We start from the raw sequence: 18,628 nt of genomic DNA on the forward strand, positions 1-18,628 counted from the left end.
TGTTTCCAACAGGTACTTAGTTCCACTCACATATATAGGAATTTGCATTAGTGCTGCCCTCTATTTATTTTTTTCATATGCCACAAGCCTTTTATTCCTATGTACCTTCTTGTTTCACATTATTTAAATGATTCACACATGCAAATTATCATGTGACAAACCTTCACCAACAGACATGACACATACACACATAACTTATGTTACTCCTTTTATGCTGCCCTACCTAACTATCACTACTCATTTGGCAGTGCTTGTGTTAGGTATTTCAGTAGCCAGTAGAGAGAGAAGGGTGTAAAGTATGAGTGGAATTAAGTATCTATTGGAAATATTTACAATTTAGGAAAATGATAACTTCTCAAAGTTATTTACTTCCATCACATTGAATAGTAGAAGGGACCTGTGAAAGGGTAAAAGAAAAAAGAGAAGCATCATCTAAGAGCATGTGAAGGATACCTCCCCCCCAAGAGTGAGCCCTCAAATTAAGGATGATATGTGGGAGACCACACACTACCTCTGTATGAAGTATACTCTTTGCCCAAACATGTGTTGGATGAATTCCAGTTTGGAATGAGCCAAAAGAAGCCAGTCATCCATATAATTTCAGAGATGCTAACTATTTCAAATTATTGAGCGTAATGATTGTAGACAAAGCCCTTTATCATTTGCAGCTACTAGGCCTGACCAATGTCTCTAAGCTGTTTATTATTATATTATTATTAAAACTATTATTATTTATTACTGCTATAGATTGCTCATTTATGACTGTGTTTTGTGTATTTAATAGATAAATTTAAAAAAATTCTTTTGAAATTATGTCTTTTATTTAGTTCAGGGTAACAAAGATACTGGTAAAACAACATTAAACATGCACAAACAGTAAGCAGAAAAAGCCTTTGCACCACAGAAAAATTAATGTGACAAATTGTACAAAATGCATAACTGTCACTGACTTCTGATGCAATGACTAGATATTTTGCACTATACTCTTTTGTAAATTTTTAGATCACAGTTTTAGTCCTTTTAGATTTGCCAGAATCAAGACAATCTGGTGAACGAGGCCTCTTTTTTCCATGTTGTGAACGATCGCATTAGTGTTTCTATGCCACTTAGAAAACGAGAAATACCCATCTACGCGAGCGCTGATTGGCTGTCAAGCACTGATGACGTAACTATGGATTCCCCCACGTACCCAGTATGGAGAAGCACTGCACTCAAACTATTGTTAGACGTCAGAGATTCAAATATTTTTTATTATTTCAAGCACAAACATGATTATCGCAAGTAGCCATTTGGATTATGCCTTTTATTTATTATCAAAATTTATTTGTATCTCACAAGAAATTTTCTTTTCACCCCTTTCAAGCCCTGGGGGGACAATTTATCACTTTATTGTATAAGCCTATATAATTTATAATAATTTGGGAGTTTCAACAAGTCACAATATTTGTCTGTATGAGCATATAGTCGTAATGTATACCCCAAAATCATAATGGTTGGCATCTCTGTAATTTTAAAAAATGCAACCCTCAAGTGTGCATATGACCCACCAAAGTCTTTACCACATGATAAATGACATACAAGCCTGTAGAAAGACCAAGAAAGAAAAGCATGAAAATGATAATCAACCCTGGGATGAAAAAACTGAAGGTAGGATCTCAATTATCTCAGTTTATGGAAATAAGCACTCAAAGCATCAACTTTGATCATTTCTAAACCCAAAGAAAAAGTCCACCTGAGAGTGAGAAATGACTCCATAGTAAAAGTAGATTGCTCCAAAAAGTGATTGAAGCATGACAGATCCATCACAGGCTGTCATTCTCCAGCTTTCTTGGAAACCACAAAGAGCATGGAATAAAAGGAATGGAGAAGGGTGAACTACAAGTTTGATGGCATGTTGAAAGAAAAGATCTTGTACTGCTTCATACATATATGCTGACATGTGGGAGGTTTCCAAAGCAATGAAAAAGAAACCTGCTTCTGAGACATAGAGGAAGGGAGAGGAAATGGATAACAAGTCCCTTTGATAAAACTTGAAAGACCTACAGATCTGTGGTGAAATTTCACTACAGATTAACAAATTGGGATAAATGATTCTCCTCACTGAACTAGAAACCACAGAGTAGTCACTGATACTGTTGGCAATGTGACACTTGTAATTGAAGCAAATGACAAGAAAATTACTTTGTGGAAGGAGTAAGTAAGGGTTGGGAAAGAGCAGAGTGAGAAAGAGATACAGGGGATTTTTGAGGCTCAATGTAAATTAAATGACCAGCCAATGAGAAAAGAGTTGAATGCTGTCTCAATGATGCATTCAGTGATTCCAAAATTGACAGAAGATTTCTAAAAACCAATGTACTGAGAAAAGGGGCAAGGCATAAAGTCTCAAAGATGAAAAAAATGGTAAATGAACCAAAACCATATACGTAAAGAGAGCATCAAAGTGGACAAACATGCTAATAACGAGATAATCTGGGAAAATATATCCTCCTGAGAATCCTTCAGGATCATGATGGTTTGACTCAGTGAGAAAGTGGATGGCAGACAAGCACCATGAGATAGGCACGAGGGTAAAATGAAGACAAGAAAATTCGGCACGGAACAATAGATTGGTTGGTTGATTGGTTGCTTTGCTGTTTTATGGCACAAAGCAGCTAGCCTATCAGCCCCAAACATCTTGTAAAAAGTTAAAATTAAAGTAAATTTAGTAAAATTCATAAAAGGAAATTAAGGTAAAACAAAACAAAGTTTAAAAAAAAAAAACATAAATAGCATAAAACCAATGCTTACATCTAGTCTACAATGTTAAGAGAAAAACTACAGTAATACAAGTTGTAAAGGACTTTCTGTTGCATAATTGTAATTGTCATTACTTGCCAGGAAGACTAACAGGTAAGTACAAAAGAACCACCATCAGTCACCTGAAGTTGGCCTTTCCAGTCCTGGTTCCAAGTTATTTGAAATTATGGCCATTTTCAAAAAGTAAAGTAATAAAAGTTTTCAAAGACTTGCAGCAAAAGTTTAATAATAACTCACCAAGGACGAAAGAATAAGATAATCAGGATCTGTCCCCAAACAGGTAAAAAGGGTTCCAAGTGAAACACAGGAACAAAATAAACAGCCTGATGGGTAAGCCAAAACAAACTTGTCTGCAGCCCACAGAAGGCAAGGCATGCTCGCACTATAATTTAACTGAGATATAAAATGCTCACCATGAATCCCAGTATCAGAAGAGGATAGAAATACAAAATACTGAGTGGAAGGAGTATCATGCAACAAGGAAGATAGAATATTATAGAAAATCTGGGTATGGGATAAAACAGAACACACTTGGGATATAATGTCCAAAATAGTTATATTAACCCCAACAGAACTGACAGCAGTACCCAGGTGAAACACAGCAAATTCAGGTGGAATGCATTGGCTGTCAAAACTGTCATCATCCTGAATATGTCAAACTTGTTTAGTTTGGGAGAATTTGGGCAACATTACAAGAAGAAGCTTGGTTCAAGTACCAATCAATCTATAAACAAATAATTGTCAATAATTCCAAAGCTCAATTATTCCCACATGAAGCTTGAGTAATTTGCTGGTACAGGAAACAACATCTGATGTGGTGACACTTATTTCAGAATTCATAATGTGAACTAAACACAACTGTGTTGGTGAAGAAACATGGAAAATTAATTTCCATAACTGAGTTTTGAAAGTGAAATGGAACATAGAGGTTGTAACCTTGAAATAAATGCTACAAAAATCCTTGTTTTTACATGTTTGTGCTACAAAATAAAAAAACTTAATTAAACAGTTAAGACAAAACAATATATCATGAATGGTAAATTTAATTTGCAGCATTTTGTTGTTCTTTTCTCATACATACTGATCCTGACATTTTTACAACTTCTAACAGTCAAAATACTTTGAAATAAAAAATAATTTTAAGTTACCTTACTCCAGTACGTTTAAAATTAAAACTGTAAATAACAGCCATATTAAATATATACACTTCTAAAGTATTCATAAGACTTTTTTTCTGTTAATTTTCTATTGAAGATTATGTTAAACCACCTTCATAACATATTTTACTCTAAACTGGTAAGTCTATCAATTGACAATCTTTTTCTTAACCTCTCAAAAAATATAAAATGTGCTTTAAATACCATAAATATAAGAGTGTCAACTGATGATATCTAGTTAATCTTTAGTCCCCCATCCTTAACATTACACCTTTACTAATAAACTCCAAAATAGCAAAGCCTTCAATTCAAACAATAAAGAAACTATATTTATTGAACACTGCCAATATAGAGTGTTAGTTTAATGGGTTTATGCTCTTCACTCTCTAAAATCCTTACAGGCAAGTAATGTTATACTATGTCAAATTATATTAAAAAAAAATAAAACGTTATTTGATATTACATGCACCTCTGGCTTTGTTGTTGTCGGATGACTGGAAATGAACCATGAACTTTTTTCATGTAATTTAGATTATTTAAATAATGTAAAATCAGTATATACAGTTAAGTAAAAACAAACAACAAATAAATATATGACAATTATTTGACTAGTCAAGTACCTAATCCTGATTTTATTATTATCAAACACACAACAAAATAATTACCACATTCTCAATTTCTTAACAATGGAAAACTTTGACAGTGTACAATAAATATAGTGACATATTCATCAATCATAAATTTGAAAAGCACACAGTGTTGAAAATAATTAAGAAAACATGCAAGTGACACACATACAAGAGTAAAACACAACTAATTGTAGTTAAATTGTTAACTTACAAAATATATTATTACAGAAATAACAAAAGAAAAGGATACAAGTTAAAACTATTCTGTATTTGCTTTGAACAGAGCACTGAATCTCTCTTGTTTGTTTTTTTTATAACTGAGAAATATTATTCTAAATGTCCCACAATTTTACTCAAAATTCAGCATATCTGTTTAAATGCTACCTTCTTTTTCAGTTTCCACATAGGCTTATATGACTTCACTAATATTCATACTGGGACCCTGTATAAGCCAAGCCATTGTTCAGAGTGTTCCATCAGTCTTCTTTCTGATGTTTTTGCCAACACATTATGCATGCTTGAGATCAATGTCTTGCTGGGAAATAAATTTTTATCTATCAGATTTCATGCCTGAACCAATAACACGATAAATAAGGATATGCCTGTAACTATTAGCATTCAGAGTACCATCTATTTTAGGTGGGTTTCCAACAAATCTGAATGCAATCCATACTTACATTGGTCCTTCAGCATGCTTCACTGTAAATTTTGTAAGTTGATAGTGATATCACTCTTCCCTCTGCCATCAAATAAGCTGTGACTGATCATTGCCAAACAACTTTAATTTGGATTCCACAGAAAAAGGGTGCCCTCCTACAACTCTGCTCTTGCCATAGTTTGAAGTTTGATTCCAATTACAGCATTTTAGTTTAGTTTTCTCTCTTTAAAACAGTGGTTTATGAGCAGTTACATATCCACAAGTGCTACTTTATGCTAAATTGTCTTACTGTTTTGGAGAAAAATTCATACCTGCACTTACGGTTAGATTACTGTCAAATTATAATAATAATTTTTTTTTATTGATTGTCACATATCACACAAAGAGTATACCTTACATTAGTTAAAATCACTTATAAAGAGTTTGGACATTCTACCTCAACCACTTCTAATATCAAGTAGTTTCACATACCTTTTGTTAAGTCTCTATACAGATCCTATACCAAAACAAAATTTCACCTTGATCTATCACAAAGAATAACCTAAAATCGTGATCTCTACATAATTTTCATACTTCACTTCTGTACTGGGAGCAATAACTGTGAGGATTTATATAACATAAAAAGATAAATGTTTGATAAAACAATACTATAATTATTATTTACTAGATACTTTCCTCAAAAACTTACAATGTTTGAAAGAGCAATCTTTTGCAGTTACAAGTGAAATATCAAAGGTTGCTTTCAAAGCAGGTTTATCCCAAAATGAAAATCCACATCTATCATCTGTTGGCTAAGTTGTATAGAATCACAAGAAAACAATTTATACATCAGTGTTTAAAATATTGTTTCATAATCAGTCCTTATAAAGAATTGATAATTGTAACTTATGATTAGGTTATTCCTGTTGAAAATGTAATTTTTGAATTATATAACTAAATTATATGAATATTCTCATTTCATATTAATGATATTCATGATCATTTCATACGATCAAAAGGGATATGTTATTAACTATAACTTCAGCTACTACAAAGAACTAAGATTACTTGACATATTTTATAATTACCATGTTAACTAAATAGACTAAGTATGTGAAGTCTTAAGTTCTACATTTATAATGAAACAATTTCTTCCTTCAAAATGTGTTCCTTAGTTAAAATGCTAAAAGATAACTAATGATATATAATTATTGACAAATAACCTACAAGAATAGCTAAAGAAAAGATTTTAGGTAACCATGCTTCAACTCAAAATTGAATATTTTTCAAAGCAATTATGAACTTCAACCAACTAAACACAATACATACACTAAAATTAAATACATTTTACCTTCATTATACCTTTCCAAATCTAAGTCACTGGGAAATATTTGCCTTTGTAAATTGTGTCCCTGATATAGACATATATAAAAAACCTTGTTGTCCTTAATAATTGATATTTGATTACCATGTTATCATTATTTTATTTATTTAGCTTCAAGAGAAATTTGGGATTTCAAATTATCTATATCTTTCTTTTGAATACGAAACTGTTTTCAATTCTATGGTCCTTTGCTTAGGGGTGTAAGCTAACCAAAATTTTTAATTGGTAAAACTAATGATTCAAGATGTATAAAAATACCATGAACCACGACAATGGTTCATAATAAGGATCACAAAGAGTTACAGTAAACCCTACTTGCATTTTTGGGCATAAAGCACCTTATAAAAATAAAATTCAGTTCAAACAACACTTTAAAACCCCTAGTATTAACTACTAAGGCTGTACAGATATAAAAATGCAAAATTCCACCAAATGTAATTCTAGATAAAGCATGGAGCCAAAATAAGGGTTTTAGTTTGAGTAAACAATGTCTTCAGTATCTTCAGTCTTGTTTCTTCACTTTTTTTTTTATTATTCTTATTTGCAGGTTTTTAAATTCCCAATTTTTTATTTATCTTGGAAATATACAATATTTTTTTATATTCTTTTCACACTATATCAAGAACATTACAAATTATGACTCTGAAATAGTTGATTTTAATGTGAAATGAGGACAAATTTACATCCTAATTCTAATAGTACTTTGATCAAACAATTATCTTGTGTTGTCCTTTACCATCTAACTGGACAAGTACGAAAATTATAATACAGGAGAGTAAATAGTAAGTAAGAATAGTTAAATAACACAATGGTGGTTTTTCCAAACATTTTTACAAATCATTAGTTAAAATTTTCCTAAACTGAAAGTCTATCTCCAATAATACTTACCTTCTTGGCATCATAGCTATTTCTTGATTTCTAGGGTTTTCACTTTTTGCCCATCTAAACATTGAGAATGCTTGCTCCAGTTTTTTTATATCCCACATGAATGCCTTAGACATATTCTAATTTGCAAATTTTTCCACCAGCATTAACGTGCCCTTTATCTAGATCCTGTAAGTAAGCACCTCATTCCAATAATGTGATCACTTTTTCAAACATAAAATGGCTTTTAGTTGAGAGGTAGGGTGAGAAAGCATCAGCCAAGGTAAATATTATTGAAAATACATTTTTATTTTAGGAAAATGTTAACTTCCAAAACATACTTACCATCTACTGACACTACAACTAGAATACCACACTGAAAAACAAACTGTTCAACCTGAAGATTGGCAGGAACAGGCAGGACCCCCTATCACTTTATTCATAATTGTCCATGAGTGGCATTCTATAAAAAGGTAATACCATCCAGTAGGTACCAACATGGTCTTATGGAACACTATTTCAACAGAGACTGTTGCAATCTGTAGTAATTATAGTGAAAGTAGTAGCTAGTGCAGAATTGTGAAGAGAAGGTATACCTGCCTGGGCAATACTCACCACAGAGTAGGATCTAGTGAAAAGTAAAGGGACCCTAAAAATAAAAGAGAATATGACTGAAAAAAATACTCACCTCTGGTTAAAGTCTGACAGATGTGGTCAAAATAGTTTCAGAAGGTAGTTGAAAACCTCAGAAGAGGAAACTGCTAGATCATGCAAGTAATAAGATTGGAAAGTATGAGGAGTAGTTCACATACTAGCTCACACAGTATCTTCCAGAAGGCAATTCAACCAGGCAGCTAACACATAAAGGTGCAACAAATATCTGGTGAGATGTGATGCACAAAATAATCCTCTCCTGTAATGATAATATATTATGGGCCACATGAATCAATTTGTGAAGCCACATTATGAGAATAATTGGAGGCAAGCCACAGAAACTAGAACGACCCCAAGGAATGAACAATCAGTTCCTAGTACCTCAAAATGAGTTAGTATAAACAACACTTATAGCCCTAAAATGACATAAAAAAACAATAAGGATCAGAATAGTCATAAAGGTAAGAAATAGGTGGTAAACGGATCAGTGAGAATAATCTTTTCCTCTTCTCTGGCTGCCAGAGCCTTGAGAAGAAAAGATCTCTCGATGTAAAGCAGAACAAATGTGGAAAGATAGTCTTATATGAACATGGATAGCAAACAATTTTGATCAATGATATCCTCAGACCAATAATAACAAAAAACACAATTCAAGAAAAAAGTGAAACAAAGGAACATGAGGCTAAAGGCTCAAAAGGAGAATGAGACAACGCATGTAAAACAACTGTAAAATACCAGTTTGGTAATTGAAAATATCCTTTGGGCTGAAGAGTATGAAAGAATTTTAGCAGACCTGATAGAACTGGGGATTCAAAAACTTTCTGATACTTAGAATATCTAAAAACAGTGTATAAGAATAGTTTATATAAATCCACTATATACAAAACAAGACCCTTCTTAAATATCCAAGTTAGAAAACAGGATATGATGGATACTGTTTGGTGAAGAGGGTTTAAATTCCTTTTAATACACAACTAACAATAAATATTCCATTTCTACTGATAAACGATTATGGCTGGCCTACAGAGAGATTTTAGTTAAGTATAGAGAAACTTTAGATGTTAAAACCTTATGTCAGGCAAAGGACCACATGATTTCCAAATGTGAAGATTGAGTTTCTGAACATCTGGGTAGAAACTGTCTGAGTGAGGTTGTCTCAATAGAAACTTCCAATGTGGAAGAGGTTGAAGACCCAAACTAAAAGCAAATCCACTGTAAAACCTCATGATGTAGTATCCATTCCCTCAGAAGAATCCAGTTAGGATGAGAAAAGTCATCTGCAATTAAATTCATCACTCTTTGAACATGATCTGCTATAAAACTGATATGATGGGAATAAGCCCAGAAGAGAAAATCCAAGGTATTAAAACAAAGAGTCTTGAGAGTGTTTGGCTCCTTGACAAGAAATCTGAGATACAACTGTGGAATTGTCAAAATGTACCATGACAATTTTTCCCCTGAAGAGAGACGGACCTTGAACCATGGCCTGATGTGCTACAAGAAGTTCAAAAACACTGATATGGTGAGTACATTAATCTTCTGTCCAAGTACACTGAAACTCCTGACTTTGAAGATAAGCTCTCTATCCCTGAAGAGATGCACCTATGAACAGAGAGATCTTGGGACGAGGTGATAGAATGAGTATCCCAAAAGTGGTGTTACTCCAATTCAACCATTATTTGCAATGGACAATATTGCTTCTGAGTTATCAAGCAGGATGATCCAAAGGATTGGAATGAATGATCCAATGGCCATGCAGTTACCACTGAAGGGATCGCATATGTGCTCATCCCAAAAAAATGAGAGGTGTGAGAGTTCCCCACATCCACAAAAGAAAGAGAGAGAAAAAACATTCATACAGTAGAAGGACACAGAAGTAAAATCCTGATGATTCTTTCTATGGCTTGATGAATATTGAAAAACATACCCAAATGGACAAAATATTGTGTCAGTGACAAAACAAATTTCTCAAATCTGATAAGGAAACCCACTTTTATGGCTTCTGAAAGGAGAATTTGAGAGTGTTGTTCTGCTAATTGGCAGGATGGAGCCGAAAGGAGCCAGCCATCCAAATGATGATGTATGCACAGGCCCAAGGAATGCAGATGACAAGAAAAACCATGAACAACTCTGCAGAAGATACAAGGTGCTTATGCAAGACCAAAAGAAAGAGCCTGGGTTTTGTGTGTAAACCTGAGAAACTTCTGGGAAGATTCTGCTCTGTAGATATGGAGATAAGTGTTGGTAACATTGATCTTGGTCATCCAAAGCCCTGGAACAAAGTGCCATTGTAGGTTGAGAAAAAGATTCCATTGTGGAGCGAGGAGGATGTAAAATTTGGTTAAGTCAAGTCAGATCAATGATTAGATGCCAATCTCTTATGTTCTTTGGTTCCATACCCCGAAAAAAATGAGAATAAAGTTCCATAAGAATGAGATCAACCCTCTACATTGATTTGACTCAAAACTCTTTTACAACCAGTGAATGGAGCTCCACTCACAGTGAATATGTTTGTGGTGAAAAGGCAACAAACTGAGCAAACAATTGTGGAGATGATGTAAACTGAATGACCAAACTCTGAAGCCAGAAAATTGACTACCTATGGAACTCTGATGAAAGAATTCCAGATGTCCTGGAAGTGATGTAATTATGCTCCCAATGCTTCTCTACTCACCAGAACAGTCAATATGCCTAAGCCAAAAATCTTAATGAATACAGATGGGCCCTTTTATAAGAACCAATAGATCTGGGAACCAAAAATAGGGAGAAGGTTTGGAAACACTACAGGTCAATACTCCCAAATTAGAGACAGAAAGATGAGAAGTCAATGGCAATAAAGAGGAATAGGAGGTATCAATTTGGGACTCTAACATCAAATAAAATAAGGTGGAGAAAAAGGCTTCCTGTAATTCCGTGAGGGCAAAAGATGTGAAACAAACTCTTTCTAACAAAGTGTTTCTACTCAATAAATCCCAACAACAAACCATCCAGAAAACTAACCAAAGAAAGGAAGAAGACATCAGCAAAATCCCCTAATTTGTCCTCAAACTGCTGAGGGGAGCATTGATAAGCTTCAGACAAAAGATGGATTGAAGATAAATACCTTTGGGCAATTGTGAGAGTAAGAAAAACTACAATCTGTTTAAAGTGGTTACGTCTTCCAATCTAGACCCTCTCACAAGTCTAAAGGGGGTCCATCCATTGAAAATCTAAATAAGTCTCTTCCTGGCAGTAATAAGCCAAAGTATGCTAATCCAATAAACATGGGGGACAAGGTAAAGCTACCCCATTGCACAACTGAACAGCAAATCTCCCAGCATGAATAGCATTATCAACAGAAGGAAAATCAAGTAGTCACTTACCATCCTTTATGCTAACATGGAAGGAGTAGAATCAAATGCAATAGGAGGTACCTGCAAAACCTAAATGAACCCAAGTAACCAACTAAAGAAAAAGTGCTGGAGGTGCCTGAACCAAATTATCCTCTGTTGAGGATGACTCAGTAAAAGGAGTCAGAAAAGGGGAGTGTAAATTCTCACCAATCAGTACTAGAACATTTGCCAAAGATACCTCAGAACCACTCAGAGGGACAATCCTTGGTCTGCAAAAATGTTTTCATCTTGTAATGGATTTTAACATGGACAGTTTCAACTAAAAGTGGCCCTTCCTCTGGGCGTTTGCAAACATTAGATAACAGAGGTGGAAGAGAATAGAGCTGGTTGACCTCTTTTTTGTTTAAGTAATGTATATATACAACTGAAAAGATATCAGTAGAAATGACAAACCATGTTCAAATTCATAATGTAGATAATAATTAATCACAACACTCCTGTTGACAGAAACCTGTGTTATATGCTTTGTCAAGAAAAAGTGATTACATTATCAGGATGAGGAGCTTACATGCAGTACCTATATAGAGGTTGTACTGAAGCTGGTTGAAAAATTTGCCTAAGGCATTCAAGTGGGGAATACAAGACTGGAGCAAGCATTCTTAATGCTTAGATGATCAAAGAGTGAAAACTATGGATATTGACAAATTGCTATGGTGTCACTAGATAGTAAGTATGTTCTGGAATTTGTACTTTTAAAACTGACACCAGCCTTTGTTATTATATTACTAGCTTATACAAAACTTTTAAAAAAATTTCGTACTGCAAACTGAGTCACTGCTGCATAATGTACCTCACCTTCAAGGATTGTGTATTTGCTATGATAAAACCCCTTCATTTCCTCATTAAGAACTCCAGAAAAATCCAAATACAATTCACCCTTACCAACAGTCAAAGCTTGACCAAAGGTCAGTATTAGTCTTTCATCATCTTAAGATACTTTAATATTTGAGGCATTTTGTTCAAAGTGAAAAGGAAATAAAACAAACACTTTTAGGAATTAAAAGTGGAGGTTGAGTTTTTTTTATACAAATAAACAAAAAAAAAGAATCAATATTTTCTGCTTCTTCATCCTTCCTGTGTGGAACTCCAGGATGGTGTCAGTCAGTCTTTATCCAGGACAGAAGAATGTGATGGAAAATGTCCACAAATAATTTAAAATAATAAAACTGTATTCAAACTAAAAAATACTGAGTTATACAATATAGCATTTAATCAATATCACTGAAGCAGGCTTGAATACAGTCCTGATGATAATACAAATACATCACATAATGGACAGCATTATTTTTTCTATGAAAGTGTTATTTGAGCTGAACAATATCATCTACACTTTTTTTTCATGTGATTAACACTTCAGCTAAAAAAAGAATAAATCCCCTAAGATTAAGAAAATCCCAACAGGTACTTAACATTCAAATGTTTTCTTGCAGCAAGAAAGCAACACTGAATATAACTGAACTTCTAATACCTGATCTAATTTCCCACAAATAACCAGTATAAAAATATTCCTCAAAGGATTATCAAATAATCAAGTTGGGCTACTCATTACAGCAACATTTATCGATTTTCATCTTCATGAGTTTTATTTATCCAATTATATAATTTTTTTTTTATTTAAAATGCTATCATAAAGTTTGAGTTCAATCTAATTTACTTTTAATTCCTGGAAAATAAAAACTATCAATAACTTGTGATTAGGATCTCTGCCATATTATTAGGTTGAGGAATAATTCGTGAGCGTTTTTAAATAATTTCATTCAAGCATTACATGCAAGACTATACAATACTTCAATGCATGAACACATTACACCCAAAACATTTATTATGATACTTTATTTCATGTAATACCTAGGTATATAGTATGCATTGTTTTAAACGAAATTGCCAGAAATTAAATGCGAAAAGCAGATGGTGTCGAAAATGCTCGATTTTGTCCACTTGACATTCCATTTGATGAGCTGAAAATGAAAGCAAAAATTAAAGACATATGAAAATCAAACACACCATCTATTAGAGCAAAAAATTATCTACCAAATGACATGAAATATTTTGCAAAAGCGTTTCATTTATGAATATATTTTTTAACTTGAAAAAATGCTCACGAATTATTCCTCAACCCAATAGTATTCAAGACAATCTTCCTGAACAACTTAACTGTGAAATAAATAGTAAGACACTTCCTCAAACAGCACTAATAAAAATGAAACTAAATCTAACTAGAATCACCAAAAATTAGCTATAGCTTAATTTGAACATCATGATACTAGTACAAAGTTTAATAACTAGTTTAAAATTATATATTTATAACAAAGAGAATTGAAATTTTACTGAGAGACATTCTCAGATTTGGTGGCTATAAAACTAAAACTAAATGTAAAAAACTTTATCATGACCATATTAACTATTTTTTTGGTTTATTTTATTACACTTATGTTTCATCCTGCATAACAAATAAATACAACCTATATTTAAACAAATAAATATTTTCAAGATATGTATTATGTTTACAAAATGACATGTACTGATAAAAAGTAACATTTATTTAATAATAACTAAAATGATGAAACTGAGGAACCAAGTACCCAAAATCCAGTCAGAGCTCATAGAATGAACCAAACAATTAGCAAGCACTCTCCTAATCCACCTTCTCTAATGAAGCATGCTGACTTTACTTGGAGCTCTAAAACATTTAAAACCACCACAGATATCTCGCTATTTACCTTCATATAGATGTTAGGAAAGAATAATGTATTGAAATACAAATCAGATAATATTCTTTCAGTTTTGTTAATTATTATTAAGATTCTATTTATACATCTAGTACCCTGTCTTTCTATTAACACATCTTCTGTGGTAATTCATGCACAACACCAGCTAACACAAACTAGTAACAATTAATTTAAGTTATTCTCAAAGTACTTTTAATCACATTTAATTTTAATAACAATAATAACTTATTTTTATTACCTTATATACATTTTATATTTAAACAAAAATTCTCTTACAAATAATTTATATTTAGATATATTATTTTCAATCTATTCTAGTTAAACATAAATTATTGATTACTTTGGTGTCAAGAAACAAACATTGTTATGCATAATTTCGTTCATAACAACTGAAATTTGATATTTCAGTCCTTGTATTACATTAGTATAAACACCATTTTTTACTTTGTCTTTTTCACACTAAGTATGCTCACCTACAAACAAATCCACATTAACAAAACTCAAGTTTCTTTCTTTCATTCATTACTTAAAAGAATAAAATCAAAGACTTCAAAAATATTTTAAAAATGTTACAATAAACATCACTCTCAAAGTCCAATATTTCAGTAATTTACTATTCAAATAACAGTAATTGTATTCCTATTGACAGAATATTTCATCATTATTACATATACTATTACAGTCTCACTTTTTCCTGCTATAATTCACATGCTATTACATTGACCCATCTCAAAGTCATGTAACAAATGTGATAAAACTAGATGTCTTTGTATTCTAGCCATTATTTTCTGTAAGAGGTCATACAATACATCCTAGAATAACAGTTGAAATGTTTAAATCAATTAGGTTCAAAGCAATATTTAGAGGGATAGGATGGGAAATATCCAACAGTAAACACAGACTTCTTAATTTAACTGCTGTAATAATGTGTACAAAAATAAATAAAATTCAAAATAATATTTTTACCTCAATTTTGATAGTTTCATGATCCTCAAACACTAGCTTCTGCAAATCACATTTGAAACTGATATTGTAGTGAACTGGAAGTTGACTTGTAGGGAGTTGTTCAAATGGTTTGGAAACCAAAGTAGAATCTTGTATGTTTGACTTGCCTGAATCCATGATCCTGGAACTAAATTACAATGCAACTGCTAGATACCTGGCAGCCAGGAATGATATTTTAAATACTAAATACCTCACTGTCCAAAAATTTAAATACTGAGGTACTACAATCACTTCTCACTTGACTTAGAGAATAAATAATAGTAATTACAAGCTTCATGAAATCACCTGAATCTTTCACACTGTAGCTTTGTGCGAAATTCAAAAACAAACATGCTCGCCCTCCCAGCCGTGGGGGCGTTATAATGTGACGGTCAATCCCACTATTCGTTGGTAAAAGATTAGCCCAAGAGTTGGCAGTGGGTGGTGATGACTAGCTGCCTTCCCTCTAGTCTTACACTGCTAAATTAGGGACGGCTCGGTGCAGTGGGCTAACAACCTACTCACTTAAATACTTTTTGAAGAACCCGCAAGCGATTGCGGCCCTATGTTCCTAGATGGAATCTAATGGTGATAACTATCTAAACTAACTAGTAATATTATGTATACATAACAGTTAAGAATCATGTTATCGTACATGTCGAAGTCTTACCCAATTTGACCTAAAAGGTCGAATTATCGCCTTTAGACAGCTCCGATCAGTCAATTGTTTTTCCAGCTTTTCAGAATTGTAATAAAACACATACTGATCTGAATTTATAGTCGCAGAATGGTTTAATTACATTTAAAAGTTTGCCGTCGTTGTCTCTGTGTTTCTATCTAGGATTGTACATTCGTTCGTCTCATACAAATACCACCAGAGGGCATTATGAAGAAGAAGTAAGGAGAATATAATTGTTATCTCTTTTTTTAGGTCTAAAAGTGGCATATTTGACAAAATTTTGTTGGCTATTTACGAATGTGGATAAAAACAGGGGTGCCCGGTCTTGAATCACATTTAAGACCGGTCATCCTTGTATTTATCCCTTAGTAAATCTCAGCTTCAGATCTGTTTATATTATTACATAATTACAAGGGAAAACATACATGCCCAAATACTCTTATTATAAGTCGCATGTAATCTATGAACGGTGGCATTGCTATAGTGGTATTCATTTCTAACGTTTTTCTCGGTATGATAAATTTCCAAATGTGTACTCACACACAAAAGCAGTTTTTTTACAGCAAGTTGTTTGAAGCAAAAAATTACGGCTCAGAAAAGCTTTAGTGAGAGACACACTTATAAAAATATTACAAAACACATAAATAATGCAATACTAACTGAAATAAAACTAAAACAAATGAGACAATAACCCAAATTTAACGTACGAAAACAGAAGCCGAAAAAACATAAATCTAGCCACGTCTCTGTACACATCTGTCACCATTTCGTTTGACTTATGTTTCTGTGGTATAATAATTTTATTTTTCTGCAGATGTGACTGAATAAAACAGTAAACGGTAAAACAAAAACAGTTCCACTGCTTATAATTTCTTATAAATAGCCACAACAGAAGGAATGATTGAGAAAAATAGTTTATCTTCAAAGTCTTGTTTGTTTGTTTGGGAATTTCGCACAAAGCTACTCGAGGGCTATCTGTGCTAGCCGTCCCTAATTTAGCAGTGTAAGACTAGAGGGAAGGCAGCTAGTCATCACCACCCACCGCCAACTCTTGGGCTACTCTTTTACCAACGAATAGTGGGATTGATCGTCACATTATACACCCCCACGGCTGGGAGGGCGAGCATGTTTAGCGCGACGCGGGCGCGAACCCGCGAGCCTCGGATTACGAGTCGCACGCCTTGCGCGCTAGGCCATGCCGGGCCGTCTTCAAAGTCAAACATCATAACATACGACCATCTTTTATCTCAAATTTTATCAACATTTTGTATGCTCTATACGGTAATCTTTCGCAAATCAATAACTTCTTACTTCAGATACATGGTTTAGTTGTTTCTCGAAACTTTAGTCGCTCACCGAGCCAAAGAAAATGTTTTTAACAATGCAGAGTAAAGTCGAGCACGACGAATAAAAACAATTACAAACAAATTGACTAAAGTTGAGTGTGGCAGTGAAAGAGTTAAGGGCATGATAACTAGGGGAAAAATTCTATGGTGTTCTCCCTTTCCTTGGTGCTCTAAGCACTTGCTTATTTTGCTAGTGGTTAATCCATGGCTGGGTCCACTGCGATTGACAATTGGTGAATGTTTTCGTAACAAATTTTTATGCATAATTTCGAGTTAACAACGACATGTTTTTACTGTAATTGTTTTTCTTGTGTTTAAGAATGAATAATAAATCACATCAGCTTACTAACATCAAACACTGACCATAAGCGTTTTAGGGTGAAGAGCTGGTTTTGGCATAGTCAGTCCACTGTCCGGATCGTCGTCGATTGTCGTAAAGAATCAATTTTTCATCACAGGTGACAATGCTATACAAAATTTGTGTTGCGAGTGAGAAACAAATTTTCACTTGTCTTGCTTTGATGGTTTCCTGTCAGTTCGCGAGGTATCTATTTATCAATCTTTTCACCTTATCAACTGCTTCAAGATGTCAAGAAACTATTGAATAATGAACAATAAGTTTGTCGGCAAGTTCTCTCACGGTTTGGCAGGTATCTGATTCAATACAATATTTTATTCTGACAAATTTACCATAATGCTTCTCTTTTAACCACTAAAAATCGAGTTTCAAATTTGCCCATGAAAACCCAACATTTCATACGCAGCAGCATGATATTAAAAAGGAAGTTCTTATAAGAGTGAAAGACAAAAAATGAAAATTAACCTGAAAAGTATTTCACTTATAATGGTACTACTATACAGTGTACTTAAAGAAATGAACTGTCTATTGCAACATAATAATTTTTTTATATGTATCAAATCTACTTGTGAAATTTTGCTTCTTTTCTGGGCCACTGTGATCTTTCTGATTAAATATCGGATTATTTATTCAGAAGTATATGATTTGCATACTGCGCAGAATTGTACTTCACTCTTTGGAGTGCGTATTGACGGTCAAAATCATTCTATTTGATTCGTTCTTGTTTCCTTGGTACTAAGTTCAAAGTTACACAAAGGCTATTTGTATTGCACCCACTATATGTATCAATATTCGAGTTTTAGCGTTATAATACCTCATTTTTATTGCTGAGCAATTAAGAATCCTATTTGATTAGAGTAGCCTAAGAACTCAGTGATGTCGAGAAAACCCACTTGTAGAGAAATATATATGCAGTGAGGACGTTATAATGTTACGGTCAATCCCACTATTCGTTGGTAAAAGAGTAGCCCAAGAGTTGGCGGTGGGTGGTGATGAATAGCTGCCTTCCCTCTAGTCTT

General features: G+C 33.4%; 1 protein-coding gene across 45 annotated transcripts in view; it reads right to left on the reverse strand.

Annotated features, from left to right (window-relative positions):
• The window catches only part of LOC143248906 (uncharacterized), a 32,973-nt gene extending 16,856 nt beyond the window's left edge, over positions 1-16,117 (reverse strand). For 17 of the 45 annotated variants that reach the window (XM_076497871.1, XM_076497865.1, XM_076497859.1 and 14 more), the window contains exons 1-4: positions 15,897-16,111; positions 15,209-15,374; positions 13,362-13,471; positions 5,929-6,031 (exon numbers count right to left, since the gene is read on the reverse strand). The gene's annotated coding sequence lies outside the window, so the exon portion shown is untranslated. Of the gene's footprint in view, positions 1-5,928; positions 6,032-13,361; positions 13,472-15,208; positions 15,375-15,896 lie in introns of all 45 variants that reach the window. The other 28 variants (XR_013027273.1, XR_013027268.1, XR_013027266.1 and 25 more) reach the window with 9 other exon arrangements.
• Between the last annotated feature and the right edge of the window lie 2,511 nt (positions 16,118-18,628).

Source organism: Tachypleus tridentatus, chromosome 4, assembly GCF_004210375.1.
Source record: "Tachypleus tridentatus isolate NWPU-2018 chromosome 4, ASM421037v1, whole genome shotgun sequence".
Classification (NCBI taxonomy): Eukaryota; Metazoa; Arthropoda; class Merostomata; order Xiphosura; family Limulidae; genus Tachypleus; species Tachypleus tridentatus.